An 18,613-nucleotide genomic window follows, 5' to 3' on the forward strand; every position below is an offset into this window, starting at 1 on the left:
GCTTGTTTAGGAGTATGGAATTGACATCTTCCACACTACACTGCCCTTTTATGTTCTAGGTCACTTCAAGTCTATGGCAGTCATCAGTATCAGTTGGGCTCACTAGGGCTTTTTATGAACAAGAAGTTATACACGTTCAAATGAGAGGAGATGGAAGTATGGGAAAATCTGTGCATATAATATTTAGTGTTACGTTTGGAGTCTGGTGATGTTGTCAGTTGTCAGGCATCACTTTCAGCTTGGCTGCCAAAGTGGATGGAAGCATTCAAGTCTTTGCAATTTTTTTTTTTGTGTAATGTTGCATTAAATATGCATTGCATGTTAGAATAGCCTTCACTTAAAATGTGTCGTTGACATGTATTTGTGTAAAATGAGTTCATAATAAAAAAGTTAGTTTGGTGTAGTATGTTCAAATAACGTTACATTCTCAAACCCACTCAATCTAAGTTTGAGTAGAGGACAGTCTCAGATAAAACCAGATGCAAAGCAGGAACCAAGTCCTGATGAGGTGCCAGTCTATTGAAAAGCCCATTCATGCACACACCTGATTTGGAATTGTCAATCTAATATTTACATTTCAGCCCTTTAGAAGAAAATTCCTACACAGACTTAGGTAGCATGTACAAACTAAACACAGAGCGTTATTAGAATGGGATTTCAAACCAGACTACTGTGCAGCTTAAATATGTAGGCATTTGAGAAAGATGTTATGGTCAACAGTTGGTGAAGTCAAAAAAGAACAGCAAAGGCAAAACCACATTAGAACTAGTTAAAGTAACACAGAAGAGTATACATTGTTTCTAGGTGGTTTAGGGGAAACTAAGGTGAAAGATTTAAAACATATAATTTAAGAAAAGAAATAAAAAGAATATGAGGGAATATGGATGGTAGGCAGGTAGGGATGGGGCAGGGTAATTTCTTAAATGTAGTGACTATTTTGTACACTTATTGGATTCAAGGTTTCTGCATATCTAGTGCTTCTTCAGATGTTTTATGTGATGCACATCTGTCGGAGGAGAGCCTGTGCATGGCACTCAGTTTGCAAAGGAAACTCTAATGTGTTACTCTCATTCATCAATTTTGAACTCTACATCAACACCAAAAACAACCTGATCAGGTATCTGTTATACAGGAATATACAAACTACAGCCCAAGTAAAGTTCTGCAGCTTTTCAGCAAGACGTTGGTGGCAGATGATTTTTGTAGACTTGCTGTCTGTTGCAGCACTGCTCTTCTCTAAAGGCATGTAAGATCCTGGCAGCTTGGCTGCTCAAGTTGAGGGAATGTGACAGTCAAAAAAAAACTGCCTCCTGTTGCCAGATCACACCATGAGAAAGGAAATGCTGCCAAAGGCAGAATGGCAGCTACTAAGTAAGCACTGGTGCTAAATGACATCTGCATAGTGTAAATAAAGTTGGGCAAGCAGCACAGAAAGGGGGATTGAGATGAACAGTCGGTATGACTGGCTGACAGAAGGGCCCACCAACACATACTCTGCAATATCCTAACACAGGACACACAAAGTAAAGAAAGCAGGAGAGAGGATAAAGACCCAGAGCATGTTATTTAGCGCCATCAGCAGGTGCCTATTAGCATTCAGGATGTGGTTGTCACCTTGACACTACACTCTACATGTTTCTGCTCAAACTTCAGCTGCCCTGACTGCTCACTGGCTGTCATTTGGCTCATTCCCAAGAAGCACTATTTGTGTGGGATTTTTTGAAATCGGGCAGAATTTAAAGAGCTTGGTTTACAGGGTGGTGAATGGCAGTGCAGTACATTGCTAAATTTGTACTATAAATTTGTATATGTATAATAGGAGCACTAAAGTTGTTCCTTCTTTTCAAATACTTTTTTTTTTAGCTTTGTGTGTCTGCATTTAGCAAACTTGTCATCCTTCTGAAAGGCCTATTCTACATGTGAACAACAGAGCAAATTGAGAAATGGAAAGGGCAAAAACCACATTAGTGAACCCAGACAGGTCTCAGATTCAGAAATCGGCAAGTGTGTGTGTGTGTGTGTGTGTGTGTGTGTGTGTGTGAGAGAGGGCATTTATTTTAAAATTGATTTCTGCAGCAAAACCCTATTTAGCACCCCGACATTTATTTAACCAATTAAAGAACCCACACACATATTTAATCAATTATAGAACTGCTGCACATACTTTGTTGATTAAAGAACCTCAGAAAACATTACAGTGAAATTATTTCAGGGCTCAAAGACTCAATCGACCAATTAAAGAAATGCAGCTCAGCTTTCACATTTTTAAAGAGTCCCTAGAAGTGGTACTTCTAACTTTTAAAACATTCCTTCTCATATTTAAACTATTACTGCACTTCTACACTTACTTCTTCAATTTAGACTCCATTTGGCCTAGTAAAGAAGTTCTCAAAGTTGTGCGTTTAATCCAGTAAAGAGCCTCACCACATTGCTGTCAAAACCCAACGATGCACTCTTGATTTTAAAGAGGCTCCGCACATATTTAAGCAATTAAAAGCTCACATCCATTTTAAATCTATTAGGACACTCTGGGTAGCAGTGTATGTAATATGTTAAGGGGGTCCCACGTTTGTTTAGCTTAATATAGAGTCATCAAAACACATTTATTCAATTAAAGACCCACAGCATATATTTAACCTAATAAAAGAATCCAAGAAGTTCCCTATGCAATCTATTAAAAGGCGCCTTGAAATATTCACTTATTACTAAAGAGCGCAGGCAAATGTTGTGGTTATAAGTTTTCATTTTGTTTTTCCCAATGAACTGAAATTAACAGAGGAGCCTCACTTTAAGCAGGTATTTATTCCGTCCAGAGTCATGAGGCAACCTGAAAATTACTCCATGCGTGACTTTTACTTGACAGTTTTGGGGCCTTTTAGGGCTTATACTCTGTTTCAAAGCAAACTTAAAATTCCATTTAAAAGAGAGAGAAATTTTTAAAATGTATGAAATCATTGCACAGAATTGTTTTTTTCCCAGCCTACTACCATCCATTTTCGGTCACTGTGGCACAGTAGCCTACAAATTTAATCCTAACATATGCAGTGGGGCACAAATGGAAGCAGCCTGGAGGTGACTTGAGAAACACTTTATCTTTGGCTGAACTGCCTATGACAACAGCCTTCTACATGCCTGAGTTTGTGTCCCAAGTTAATAATGACCTGCATAGTGACTGATGCCCAAACAAAAAGAATGTGGTTACATTAGCTGTAACCTGGGTTCATGAAGGTAAGATGGCATGAGAAGCACTGACTAGCTAATCTGGCTGGTTTTGCACACTCTGTGGGGTGCAGACCCTGGGAACCAAATGGGAATGTGCAATCAGAGGACATCGCCCAAGTATAAAGATCCTTGTTAATGATGGAGGTGTTCTAAAGTTTAACCTATTGAGCTAAAAGAACATTTCCCTAATACAAAAGCTTGTTTATATTGTGGCTTGTGTGAAATCACTGCATCCTAGTGTTGGTAGCCCACAGAGAGCTCATTGTGCTTCCCTCACACCTCAAGGGTCCCTCAATTGGTACCACTATAAATGGCTTCTTTTTGCAATGCACCAGTCATCTCCTATTCTATTCCACAAATGGGCACTCTTGCAATGTAAGAGCTTCTCAACCACCTCTCCAAGCTGTGCAAGCAATTATGTTGTTGAACTAAATGAAAATTCCATTATCGAAATTTTTGAGTATTGGTTAACATTCCAAAGAACTCTAAATTATCCCTGTATGAGTGAATGTGTGTGAGTTTATCCTATAATAGACTGACACTAAATCCAGCATTGGTTCATGCTTTAGATCTAGTGCTGCCAGAGTATATTCCACCTTTCTATCATCCCTGAACAGGATAGGCATTAGAAATTTGATGGATGGAGTATAGATTTTGTTATGTCACGTCATTGTATTGAAAATAGCATATCTTGAAAACAGCTCACATATATACTATCACACCATGGCCACCTTATGCTTAATGCAAAACCACTGCAGCTCCCAGACTAAGTGTACTGCAAAAGGTTTCATGTTTCTCCATCATACCCTCCGCCAAGTGTGCATCTACAGCTCATTTCCAGCCCTACCACAGGGAGCTTTAAAGGGAAGTGACTAATCTGTTGAACTAAGTGAACATTCCTTTAATTTGTTTTTTTGACTACACTGCTGCATTTCCATTTTGGTGGCTCACACCATGCCATGACACACTTGACTATGAAGAGTTGAGCTACTCCTGACGAAACAGGCATGGCCAAATTAATCTTCTGCTTGAAGCATTCATTGCTGAGGTCACTTCAAGGCAGATGGTCCTAGTTCTCAGCATGAAGACTGTCCTCAAACATGCCAAGAAAAAGTAGTACAATAAATAAACCTAGTATTGCTGTTGCCAGGAGTCACAGCAAAGACACGCAGAAGTAATGCCAAACCACACAGACTGTAGCCAGCCTTACAAGCTGACATGTGGGGTGGCCATTTTAAAGTCTGAAATGAACAAAATACAAAGAAACAACCATAAAAAGACAGCTGTTGTTTAGTCATAGCTAACCTGATATAATTTTGTCTCATTGCACTAGTGAAAATTGAAGTCTATTGCATAATTCTGAATTACTTTTTGTGCTATGTATATACAACAAAAGTAAAAAGTGACAGAGTAAAGGCCATCAAGAAATGAGAGGTCCGTGTCAACAACCATTAGGCCCCTAAATACTCATTAGTCGAGTGACAGACTTCCATTTTTTTAATATTAGAGCTGAACACCAACTGATCCTCAAGATAGAAATCTTCAGAGTAAGTAGTTATTTAAGAAAGTGAATTATGGACATTTCACTTCTAAGGTATTGTGAGCTTAGGAGGAATGGTACCCAAAAATAAAAATCTTTGATGAATAAAAGTGAGGGACAAAGCAGGAATATCTAGGGGAACAAATATATAATTTAGTGAAGAATATCAGTGCAGAGTTTAAAGAAAAGAGAGTTAGAAACCAAGGAAGCCATGAAGTACAATTCCAAATGTGTGGAGGGACAGTCCAAAACTGTTTAAAGAACAGTAATGGCAGTATGGGCCAATAGCGTACCCCAGGTTCAAGATATAAACAATACCTCAAATTTCAATTGAACCTGCTGGCAAGTGGGACTTTTGGAGAAAAGAGTGATAATTTTAAAAATCCCATTTCAGGATAGGTATTTAAAGGATGGGAGGTCAGGCTGCTAGAATGGATGTAAAGGCAGTGGCTTGTAAGCTGCTTTACATAGTATTGCATAAGGCAGGAAGTAGCTTTTTGAGGAGAAAGGGAATAAGTAAAACAAAAATAGGAAGGGAGGAAATATAATGAAGCTCTACGTACTTTAAGAACTATCCCCAGCTGAAGAAAAAAGAAGAAAGAGGAAGAGACAGAAAACCTGGTTCTCAGTGCCTGGAACATCTGAAACCCAGATTCATCACCAATATCTCCAAGGGTGCTAATGCTCAAATATCCCTAGAGATGAAACAGGACAGAGTTTTTCAGTGATTTGAAGTGCCTAATTGTTAAAGTTCAGAGCATGAGAGTGCCATTTCTGCTAAGAATTCAGTTGTCTTTTTGCCCAATTTCACATCCCGAGACCAAAGAACATAAAAGAACCAAAAGTTAGGCGAGTTAACTTGTTGCTTTTATTTATTTATTTACTGTATTTGTTTATTTATTTTTATTTATTTACTAGTTATTAGTCTCATTTAAAATTAGATCTGACATCTGGCTTGTCACTGATAGTAGCCACTATGAATTGGATAAATGGATTTAAATTTACAGACGAACTGCAATGCCTACAAACCCAAGCTCCATCTTGTCTTGACTACACGTCAAACAGGCTGCAAACTTAGATGGAGTTGCAAAGAGGACCTGTAGGCTGCCTCTTGTCTGCAACACCTGAAACAGTGTATTAAATACTCCCATAATCAGCTGTTTGCACTGCAATTGCGAGCACCTAAGCAGCTGTTACACTCTACCACATGAACTGTTTGTCCTGAGACAGTGCTGGGTAACGTGCTGGTGTGAGAGTAAAAGTAGATGTACTAAATGTACTCAATTTTTTAGTACTTGTCTACCATTTATTGTAATGGGAAATGTATGATTTCTGTCAAATAAGATGGATGAACTGTCTGCTCTTATAGCAGGTCATGGAGCATACAAGTAAAGTGGCATTTTGTGCTTTACGGAGAGGTGGCTTAAACGTCATATACTGAACACGGTTTTAATGCTGGGTGGAAAAAAGACAGGAGGAGGACTGGCTATTTATGTGAATGATGAAAAATGTAAAAGGCAGCATATTACAGTTAAAAGTACAGTTTGTAATTCACACATTGAAGTGCTGGATATCATAATTCTTCCACCTTATATTCCCAGGGAGATAAATTGCATCATCCTTATTAATGTCTATATTCCTCCTTCCACATATGGGGAACTAGTGATGGAAAGATTTCATTCTGTCAACAACACTTTAATGATGACTCACTCAGACCTTACAGTTATAATATGTGGTAACTTCAACCATGTGACTTTGGAAGGAATAATGACACTTTTCTATCAGTTTGTGACCAGTTTCACATAAGGAAATAACAAGATGAACTTGCTGTATTTCATTGTTAAAGATTAACTTTAAATGCAATCTACTGGCTCCTCAGGCAAATGTGACAACAACCTGATTCATCTTATGCCTAGCTATGATCCTTTTATTAGAAAGGAACCATTTACCACCAGGATAGTGAGGAGGTGGAGCCTGAAGGCAGAAATGGCTGTGAATGATTTTTTCCAAATGGCATACTGGGAAATGATGTGTGAGTTACATGGGGACAATACCGAAGGGATTCTGCCACTGCATCACCAACTATATTAGGCAGGCAGAATCGCGCAGTGGTTAAGGCTTTGGAATTGAAACTCTGAGGTTGTGGGCTCAAATCCTGAGACAGTGTGACCCTGTGCAAGCTGCTTCACCTGCCTATGTTCCAATTGGGAAAAGAAATACAACCAATTGTATCTCAAATGTTGTAAGTCACTTTGAATAAAGGCATCAGCCAAATAAATAAATATAAATATTAATTTCTGTGTTGACACAGTGGTACCTACAATGGCAGTGCATTGCTTTCCATAACACAAGCCCTGGATTACTATGGAACTAAAACATCTCTTAAATGAGAAAAAGAGAGCATTCAAATCTGGTGACAGAGGATCTGAAGGACATGCAGTGTGTTCTAAAGAAAAAGCAGAGAGAAGGAAAGTTATCTTATAAAGCTAAGATTGAAAACAAACCCACTAAGAATAACATGAAGAATATCTGGAATGGACTGCATATTATTATGGGATTCAAGCAATCCCTGGATCAGGTGCTTGAAGTGGACTGTGGACAAAGCTAAATAGATTTTCCCTCCCACTGCCAGCTTCTTCCAATAAAAAGTCTCTCCACATCATCCTTAGTACATCAGCCACGTCAGCTGGAATGGCTAGTGACATGTTTACTTCTGACCATTAGTGTGGACTGTCCATCACTGAAAATCAAGTAAGGAGACAACTGAGGAAGCTATATACAGGAAATGATGCAGGACCAGAGGGAGTTAGTTCTTGAGTTCTTAAGGCCTACAGACCAGTGGCACTTATGTCTCACATCATGAAGACCTTTTGATATGAGTTCTCTTGTGGTAGACCACCTGGCCTACTGCAGTTTGCCTGTCGGACAAACGTTAGAGTGAAGGATACAGTTATGTATCTGCTCCATAAGACATTTTATCACCAGGCATAGCTGTAAGCACTTTAGGGGTTATGTTTTTTGATTTTTCTAGTGACTTCTGTACCATCCAGCCATCCTTGTTAAGGGGTAAATTCAGAGATATGCAGGTGGATGAGCCTATGGTGTACTGGATAATGGACTATCTGTCAGGCAGACTACAGTTTGTGTGAAAGTAAGTGGTACATAGGGCAAGATTGTTGTCATCAAAGCACATAACAGAACATACTGTTGTTATCTGAAAAATTATTTGATTGTTTTAAGTTCATTATCGCACTAATGCAATATTATCTGAAAACGAACACCGTCAGATTGGGTGTAAATTTATGCTGGCGCTTTTAGTTAGGGTCAGATCAGAAGGGGAGCATGAACTTAACTGAGAGAATAAAAGTGAAAAAAGCTAACTTTTACAAGTAATGTAAATTTACACCCAATCTGTTCGTTTTCAAATAATATTGCATTAGTGCAATGATGTTTTCTGATTGGTAGTATTCAAGTCATACAATGATTTCTTCAAAATGTCACATATATTTGTCTCTTTCTTTTTGCCAGGTGCTTCGCTGACAGCATGCACCAGAAGGCATGAGCTTATTCAGTGCGAGCAGGAGCATGCGGGTGGCTGGTTGCTTGTGTTATAACAAGCTTGACCTGGCGGCAATCAACGCACATGTACTGTGCAAGGCATGTATAGGGTCCACTGAGAAAAGAAGAGTGTTCATGGAACATTCTTTCCTCTGCATGTCCTAGAGTGCTGTGCAGACTGGACAAGATCGGGGGGGAAAAAAACACGGTCACTGATTACAAGCGCAAGAAGATACACAAATGAATATGAATAATATGAATAATGTTGCATCCGTGCCACAGTGTTTTCCAAAATGTACTATACAGGTCATAAAATGAATAATTTCAAATATCATATTGTGGGGAACAGCCCGGACACAGACAGGTAGACATCGTTTTAAGCTCCACAACACGTTTATTTACAATATTTACAAAGGTGAAACACACACAAACCCCAGTGCCTTAGTACCAATCACCCCAAATTCCAGGTCCTTCACAATGCCTCTCTTTCTTCAGGCTGCCTCCACTCCTCTCTTCCGAGCTTTGTCTTTCTCCTCTTCCGACTCCAGCCATCAAATGGAGGGAGGCAGCCCCTTTTATATCCACCCGGATGTGCTCCCAATGAGTGACTGCTGACACTGCCCGGTGTGGCGGAAGTGCTGCCATCCAGGGTTCTATAACTGTCCAGGGGCCCCCTGGCAGTGGCCACGTCCTTCCATAGGGACGAGCTTCCCAGCTCCGATCCAGTGGCCCCCAAGCAGACCTGGGCGGCTGCACTCTCGTGGCCCAAGAGAGGTATCGTCCCTCTAGTAGACCGTCCAGGCATCCTGGATATATACCACACATATATACCTATGTCTCTGTTTTTTTGTCAGTGCGGCTTTGACATCATGGACCATAAGGCGTATACTAAATCAGCGTAAGCAGGAACACTCAATAAAACTGAATAATAAAATCAAGTGACAATGAGATACGAATAAGGCAGATTTGCCAGCGTTTGTGTGTCAGCTTTTATCCATCCAGATCAGAGAATTTCCAGTTTGATTGTCACAAAACACCACTCACATCTACAGTTATTCCCAGTTTCAGATAAAAAGTAACTGTCAGATTCCTGGGGGGGGCGGTAGTATGTATCATGATCGTGACTGAGAGAATGAAAGTGAAAAAAAAAAATGGTAACTTTTACAAGTACTATACATTTTCAGCGGCTGTTACAGACACAAATCAAATGTATGTTTTTATTGTATAATATTAACAATAAGAGCAGCTCACTACTCAAAACGGTAAATATATGAGGCAGTCAGGATTGGGACTCTTTATTATAAGTCAGCAAGTATTACCGCTGCGCCACGGAAGCTGTTGCACCATCCTTGAACCTGTTGTGAAAGTGTTTATTTGACCTTTGCACTTCAGGCTTTACACATTATATAGCTTATGTCTACATGTTGTCATTTATTACTAAAATATGAAAAAAGTTTCTGTTTTAACGAAGTGTTTACACAGATTATTGTAGAAACGGAACACACATGAAATGAAGGTGTTCCAAATAATGATCTATTATTTCCATTCTAAAACTCCAGCACTTTGTGGCAGTGGGGGGATGGAATAGTAGGCTGCTTGCTGCTTGCCTTGATCGGCAAATTTACAAGACAAAAGATGCTGACTGAGAAGTGCGAAGACATTTAAGGTAGGCTGGATTTATGAGTTTTTTCGTAGGCTTTGGTAATTCTAGTGTTAAGCCCGAATAACACTCAGGTTAGTATTCTGTTGCCATCTAATGGATGAAATAACAGCCAAAAATTATTTTTCTATTCTTTCTGTGTCTTTATGGTAACTCTAAGATAGCTCATCAATATACATTAGTGGTGCAGAGCCTCTAATGAAAAAGACAATTGCTAAGAAAAGCCACAAGGGCAGATTTAGAACAAACTGAAACTGAACTTTTGTCTTAATCGAGTGATAATGATGACAATGTGAATTGGTCACTAGACCAATTTAAACAGAAAATGAAATGAATGTATGATACGGTATTATACTACCAAACCACCATGACATGCTTGGTAAATTTGGTCACACGAGGCTTCACTATGGTGCAACAGTAGTTGTGTGACAAAAAGGCAAAATAATTGTAATCAAGTGCAAAGACAGTTGCCTTCCAAGCACTATTCATAGTGAGCCAACTGTCAATGTTTAGTTCAGGGGAAATGTGGAAGTCACTAAGCCATGCACTGTGGTAACCTGCAATAACACAAGGGGCACACCAATCATGTATGTCAGGCACTGACATTCTACCCTGTCGTGTGCAAACAGCTGAACAAGATATAAGAAAAGTGTGCAAAGAAACAGGATTTTACTGTCCCCTTTGCAGCATATGCAATAACAATATGGTGATATTCCAAGTTGTTCAAAATTTTTCAAATTGTCAAGTAACCCTGAAACAAATGTTATGCTTATCACAAATTATTTCTAACTAAATCATAACAATTTCCTGATGCATGACAGAGCTTGAGACAAACTGGATACAAAAGAAAACAGTTGCACGCCCATCTGATAGGCTATTTTCATTACAGTTGTCATTGATTTGCTAGCTTAGGGCCACTGCTGTGTTGAAATTGATAAATTCACTGATCATTGAAAGATTGATTAGGGATTTTCTGAGCCTCCTGAAGTACCTCAATATTATGAACTCTGGAATTCCCATTGGGAAGGAATATACTACATGAAATCTTTCAGTTACAGTAGAGAAATTGAACAGGCTATGAAATTTAGCCAGTGAGATACTGTCCGAGTACTCAGTGGTCTAGAACAATTTGGGCCCCTTTATTATAAATGTCAATACTCAATACCTAGAACGCAGTCCCGAGGCAACTGAAACTCGAGAACTTAGCACTGATCACCTTATGATTCCAATGAGAGTTGGCCAAAATATTAAAACAGAGTTTTGGGAACACTTGAGAAATTAATGCAAATTCCAAAGTTAGATGATCTGCTATTACAGTTAATAAGAAATAAACAAAGCTTGAAAATCCAAAAAAGAAAGACTTTTGTCATGAACAATACAAACTAGTGGAGGCATAACTGCACTTCCTCAGTATGTTACCAGGTGTCCCGATTTTGACCATGGACAGGGGTGCAAGCTTTTGATGAAAACAATTTTGTAATTGTAATAACATTTTAGCCTTTTCTGTTAAACGTTTTTTTACTTTAGTAAAATTTTAAGTTGATCCCTCAATCCTCAGCTTTCTACCTATTCGTTTTCTAACTAATTTCTACAGGTCAGTGTAATGTGCCAATGTCTGGCACTACTAGGCTCAAAAAAGAGGCAAACCCTTGATAGGGAGCCAGTCCTTAATTGGGCACACTCGCATATATAAGCACTCATCCATATAAGGCCAATTTAGAGTTGCTCATTAACCTCAAACACACACACACACACACATCTTTGTGGGTGCAAGGAATACATGGGCAAACACAGAGAGAACATGTAAACACAACACTGGCAGTGCCTGAATTGAACCCAGGAATCTGGATCTGTATCACCATGTCACTTTCCTTAGCTTTTAGTTCTCTTATTTCTTTCTAAATACTGGATTGAAACCATTTGTTTGTGATGAACACAAGCAGACGCAAATGGTATCAAATTAGCTGCTCCACTGTTGGCCACCTCGCCATTTACACCTCTTTGTTAACTGCCAGCTGGCTTAGAAAAAAATCAAGCAAATATTCTTAACAAGCAAGCAAACTAAAATGAATCAAAAAAGCGTAAAGATGGGCTTGATTACTGTGTGCTAAAAGCTGTGACTGCCGAGAGCATTGTTCTGAATTTCACAGAAAATAAAAACCCAGAGTACTAGCAATTTCAGGCAGAGATGCGAAGTTGGCATCTCTATAAATGACAGGTTCTGTTAACGGCAAGCATTGGTTTCCAATTAAGAAATTAGTTCAGAACAAAACCCTGCAGCAGCCGCAACCCAGCGAGAGCAGGATTGTGGACCTCTGTTGGAAGGGAACAATGAAGGAATACTTTGTAGACTGAACTGACAATGCTGAGCAATTTTCCTTGCTTTCGTTTTCAAAAAAATATCTCCTCCTACTTTGATTTAAAAAAGAAAAAAAAAAAAAAAGCTGTCAAATATGTGTATACCTGTCATTACTTAAAGGTCGGATAAGGCGGAGTCAGTGCAGCAAGAAGAAGAAGAATGAGAGACACAAGAAGAAATGCTAGGTTTTACATTCTGTTTATAAATAATCTTTTTTTCCTCCACATTTTTACCTCAGTTTTTCCAAAAATGTTTACGCATGCTAGCTCTGAACTCGTCAACCATGGTTTCTTTTCTCCTGTCAGTCCTCTTTCAACATTTTATGCATTACTGAACAAATTACTAAGAAGAGATATGAGCTTGACAGCAAGTCAAATAAATGGGTGGAAGATGAACCAGTTTTTATGGACAATTTTAATGACAATATTGCCTGTTAAAGTTTTCAAAACAAAAATGTATCTGTGATTGGTTTGCCTTTGGGAGGTGCACTGATTTCTTCTCCTTTCTTATAGGCCCGGTAATTGGTGTATGAATCCTGCACCTGGCCACTGTCTTCGTGTCTGAGCATTCTCCTCATATTTGCACATTTGTTTCCAACATACTTTGGTCATTCATCACTATCTAAAGATGTGTATGTTAGGTGAAGTGGGGATTCTAAGTTATCCCTTTGTGTTGATGTGCATGAGTGGTACCCCTCTGTCTTGGCCAAATGTTGCAAACAAGTCTCACAATGAATGCTTTATGTTTTCAGGTAGGCTCCATGTTTGCAGTTTAACTGTAAGAAGACACATACTCTTATTTTTCATCAGTAGAAAGCGTTGAATCTTTTGGTTTACAGACAAATCAAATTACAAAACAATATTATCCTCATTCAGTTTGAGTAATATAGAGGCTGATAAATTAAATGAACTGTCAGAGATGAGACGTAGTGGGTCTCCTCAAAAGGTATAGTGTCCCCTTTCCTTCTGACATCACAGGTGACAGCAGGGTACTTTGATCAGATGGATATGATGTAAGACACCACAACAGAAAACAAGTAATCATACAGATGACGAATGTCAGTCAATGCCTTTTTACCTGTAGGCGCAAGTTTTTAAAGTTAATCTCAGGTGACTGGGAGCAGGAGACACTCAATTTGATCCAGCTCCTTAAGTGCTTAATATAGGAGGAGTCTAGTGAACATGCTGGCCAGCAAAGTTGACAGTGCTGGAAGAACCCCTCTTCCATTTCTCACAGAGACAGAATCAGGACCAGCTGGATGATGTCACTGAAATAGCAGTGGTCAATGTCTCTTCCACAAACACCAGACATGAACGAGTACTGCACCTAATTGCACACCACTTCATGATGCCCACCATGAGTCCTGTGTGTTGCTGGTGTATACATGATGCAAGTAGTTACTCATTAAGTCTTAATTGAGAACTTACTGGGTCATCACTCATTCCCAGGCTGAATCTATTTTCATTGCAGATTACAGAAAGCCATTCCTCCTTCCCCTCGGCCAGTTCATGGTACCACTGCAGTGATGTGTGGTGGAGATCATGAATGAGTCTTGCCAGGGGATTGCATGACTCAAGCCCTGTTTCAAGAATATTACTTCATGTGATCTGAAAAAGCATTTCTGGTGTGACAGTGGCAATGATTTTTGCAATGTTCCACTTTTAACTTTTTGATGCGGAAGGCTTGATGTGCGTCTTTAAGCCTTGGCTGTGCAGAGCCATAACTCCGGCTGTGTGTATTCTTTTGTTTCCATCATCACCAACTGTGATGCACAATGGACACTTCACATTCAATCTGTTCCACAATTAGACATAAAAACCACACTGCTTTGTGAAAGGCCACTATATGACTGTGGTGTGACCCTTTTTCACTTTCCACTAGTATGTGTTATGTGTATTAAAGTATGTAAATGCTTTACAGGATACAACAGACCTATAAAGGCTTTGTTAATTTACACAACTTTTCCAGTGATTTTCACAGACTTCATTTACATTATCTTAGCAGTTTGTGTCTCACTTCTATGACTGATATCCCTGGCAACTCAACCCAACTAGTCTAACTCATCATGACAAAGTTGCACAGGTTTGATTTTGTGTGTTCACCCAGAAATACAATGCATATAATGCAGCTTTGAGGAGTAAGGAATGTAGGTGTTTTGGACCTCACAAACAGAAAAGATACCCATTGGCTTGATGTCTTATGTTTTACATACCATGATAGAATGGGATAAAGGGACCAAAAAAATGCTCAAAATTTCAGTTGAACTTGCTGTACCTGTAAAGAATTCATACAGCATGTGCTGTCAGGCTGCACATTATTGGATTTTGGAATGATACAGTATTTTGAAAATATGAAACAACTAAAGTTGTCATTGAGTCATATACAGTAATTTGCCCTGCATTAACTATTTGTGTAATCTGACATCCTCCGGCAATGATAGCAGTACTATGGTTGTCAGGTTTGACATTGCCTCCAAATAGAAGTTGTGTAATTTGACATCAGCTTAAAGGTGGTCATGTGTACAATTCAAAATTGAGAAGTGCTTGGCTGGCACGAGTCTTTTATTGTTATTATTACTGATGTTTTTTTTTTTTATTATTTACCATTTTGCTTTTCGAGTAATAATGAAATTTTTAATTATTCATCTACTCATTCATCGGGGTTGTGAAGGTCAACCAAACTTGACAGCATCTGGCACAATGTAAAGACCAACTGTAACTGGGTCATCATTCCATTGTAGGGGCTTATGGTTCACCACTTGAATGGGAGGATATTTGCTTTGACCATGCCCACTGTTTTGTTATGGAGTGGTACTGCAGGGCATGGGTTAGCTATAGGGTTTATACACTCACCTGTTGTGCATGTGAGGTTTCTGCTGGTGCTGTGGTTTCCTGCTACTTATAAAGGTTATATTGACTGCCATCTCTGAGTTGTTTTAATTTGAATGAGTATGCCCCATGATATTATGGCATCCCAACTACGCTTTGAACCTGGTGCTGCTAGGATGAGTTGTGGCTCTTCAGAAAATCTATAATAGAACAGGGAGGCTCTTCTATTCTTCCTGCCTATGAAAAATTTCCTCCCTGTGTGGATAGCGCTTTGAGTACTGAGAAAAGCGCTATATAAATGTAATGAATTATTATTATTATTATTATTATTATTAAAATTCATCTCAGATAATGAAGCACTGGAATCATCGGGTAGAATGGTCCTTTCATCAGTTTGTCTGGCCCAGCTCTGACTTAGCTGTAGAATGGCCAACAGTGGGGAAGCAGCTTTTTGGTTGAGATTTCCAGGACTCTGACTGTGTCTGGCTTGTCTGAGTCCTTTTCCATTATCTGGCCATTGTTTTACAATTAACTGATGGACAGGTATTGTTGTTTTTCATTTATGTTAATTAGTTTCTACTTTTTTTTAATGTATTTGAATAAGCATGTATTCTTATATGTGATATTTATGTATTTAGTGAGTTGTATAATCTATTCTTGCATGTTGTCTTGAGAGTTGTCACAGCACTCTGCACCTGCACTTGGTGAGGAGCGCTGTGCAAGAACAAAGTAGTTTATACTTTTGTATGGTATTTCTCAGGTGGCAATGATAGATTGGCCATCTAATTTTGCGAAAAGGTTTACTTGTGTTCTGTTTTGTGCATTGTATTTAACTGAATTTTATACCCATTGCACACCTATTCTACCTGGAATGGGGTCTCTCTCTCTCTCTCTCTGTCTCTCTCTGAAATGCCCTTCCCAAGATTTCTTCCATTTTTCCTACAAGGTTTTTTTCGGTCTTCTTAGGGTGTCAAGGCTGGGGAGCTGTTTTAAAAAAAAACAAAAAAGGCCCTGTTCATGTAATCCCTTGTGTGATTGTGGACTATACAAGAAATAAATTGTTGTTGTTCTGAAAATGGATGGATAGAGAGATAGATTAATCATGATGTATGAAGCATACATTTTTAGAAATTAGTCTGAAAAATTTGAATAAATTGTCTACAAGTGACCCAGATTTGGAAATCACTATAAAATGGTACTGCAACACTTTTCACTATAGCAGTTGACACATTGTGAATGTTTTTACACTCTTGATTTTAATTGTATCTAGGAAGTCTTAGATTGCCTTAAATCTTAAAACACTGAAGACCACAAATCATGTTATGCTTTACAAATAATTTACATATAAAGAGCTTGAAACCTAATGAAATCAAAACAAGCTTTAAAATTGCTTCTGCATAGCATAAATATTATTAGCACGTTAAAGAGATTTGCGTGAAGGAAACAAAGGTAAAGTTTTGCATGAATTCTTTCATTAGCTTCAAAGCAACAAAAACATGTAAGTAGCTATTAAATCTTATAATCCCACGGAAGCAGAAGAAATCTCAGGTGGAAAAGCTGCGTGTTAATATTTTTTTCACTACAGAGAGATATTTGAACAAATGAAGCAAAAAAAATGTAAAGAAAAAAGGAAAGCCTGTTGTTTTACCCATTCATTCATCCTTTTTCTGAATGTGCTTATCCCAAATTCCAGTAGCTGGAGCCTGTCCCCACAGCACTAAGTGGAAGACAGGAACTAACCCTGGACAGGAAGTCAACCTAGCCTGTAGTCAACTCATATACTGTAGATACTGTATAAATATCTAAATATAATACAAAACACTATAATAAAGTTGATAGCAATGGTTTAATGGCTGCAGGTCAAATGTGTATAATAGGAGAAGGAGACAAAAAGCTCAGACAAGTAGCATTTCAAAATGGTAAGGATAAGGACAAGGAGGACACAGAGAGCTGTAGGAAAAATATAAGAATGTTCTAAGGTGAATGTATTAGAGGAGTCTTTGGCCTATGAGTGTTGGGAAGGAAGATTTTTCAAGGACAGCCTTCGGAGTAGAATTCCAAAATGAGTCTCTGAGGAATAATGAGAGGGCTGACTTCAGAAGATCTCACATATCTCTTACTTTAATGCCAAGTACGTAAGTAAAGTGGTAATGAAGAGATGGAAAGCACTTCTGTTTGGAGGTGCAGAAATAGGGTCAGACTTAAAAGGCCTTACTTCGAAGACAAAAGAAAAATGTAACTGTAGCTGAGATGTGACAGTCACCGGTCAAGGATGACTCCAAGGCCGATCACAAAAAGGTTAGGCAGGGCGTTCCATTTTCAAGGTTCACAGAGAAAGCAGTCGACTTCTTCATTTGTAGTTGAGACCCCACAAGAAATGTCCCAGCTTGAATGACATTCCATTGAATTTTTTTTTTTTTTCATTTGTGGTACTTCTTGCCACCACGAAGAATGAAAGAGAGGAACAAAATCTTATGCTATCAGTTACCAGGAATAAACTGTCAGATCAAATGGCTAACAAATCACTGCTGCTCCGGACAAGACATGAATCTCAAGCGTACTGTATGCTTGTAAATGTTTCACTTCTCCACTTCAATAATACTTCCTACCACTTCTTATAACCACTTTTTATTTTAGAGCAATTTGTCAACCTGAATATTCCAATTCAAGTTCACGGAAAGCTGGAGCACATCTGAAAAGCATTCGGTGCATAGCGAGAACCATTCCCGGATGGGTTTGCAGGGCACATTTACGCTGATACTCACACTCATTCATATAGGCAGCAGGTAATCACTGTGTCACCATATCACCCTCAATCAAACTGAAATACTAAAAGTGCACAAAGCTTTTTTCATTACTAGCAATATTATGATTAATGTAATTGAGATTTTTTGTCATACGGATGTATTACAACTATTGCTCACTCTAGAGCCTCTGTACAATGCCATACAGGGCCTACTTGACTAAAGCCATGTTTATCCATGTTTATCTTTATCCTAGCAGGACTTATGTACTTCTTTGTTTATTGGTCAATAATATGTTAGTCAGATTCTGCCCTCTTTTCAAATATATATAATAAACACAAAATTATTTTAATATGGTGCAGGGGTTAGCTCTGCACCTTCACAGTTTCAGAGTCATAGGATCAAATCCTGGTCTAGTCACTGCTTGAGTGAGAATTGCTGGTTCTCGCCCCATCTTTGTGCCTTTGTCTCTAGCTACTCATATTTTCCATCCAGGGTTGTGTACAGTATATGAGTGTACACAATGATAGACTGGCATCCTGTCTAGAATTTCTTTCTGCCTTGCATATGCTATCGCTGTTGGTTTCCCAGAACCTGAAATAAATTGAGCAAGTTTGAAAACGAGTGGTTGGATGTAGTAATGTAGGTAAACCCTTGCCAAGCAAGATTTTTTTTTCACACAGTTTAGTTACTGAGGTACAA

At 38.7% G+C, this 18,613-nt stretch overlaps 2 protein-coding genes across 4 annotated transcripts in view; both read left to right on the forward strand.

Moving 5' to 3' along the window:
* The window catches only part of efna3b (ephrin-A3b), a 320,073-nt gene that overhangs the window by 215,303 nt on the left and 86,157 nt on the right, over positions 1-18,613 (forward strand). The gene's annotated exons all lie outside the window — the stretch shown is intronic.
* The window catches only part of slc50a1 (solute carrier family 50 member 1), a 510,780-nt gene continuing 510,662 nt past the window's right edge, over positions 18,496-18,613 (forward strand). For both annotated transcript variants that reach the window (XM_028794861.2, XM_051923657.1), the window contains exon 1: positions 18,496-18,499. The gene's annotated coding sequence lies outside the window, so the exon portion shown is untranslated. The remainder of the gene's footprint in view (positions 18,500-18,613) is intronic.

Source organism: Erpetoichthys calabaricus, chromosome 2 (assembly GCF_900747795.2).
Source record: "Erpetoichthys calabaricus chromosome 2, fErpCal1.3, whole genome shotgun sequence".
NCBI lineage: Eukaryota > Metazoa > Chordata > Cladistia > Polypteriformes > Polypteridae > Erpetoichthys > Erpetoichthys calabaricus.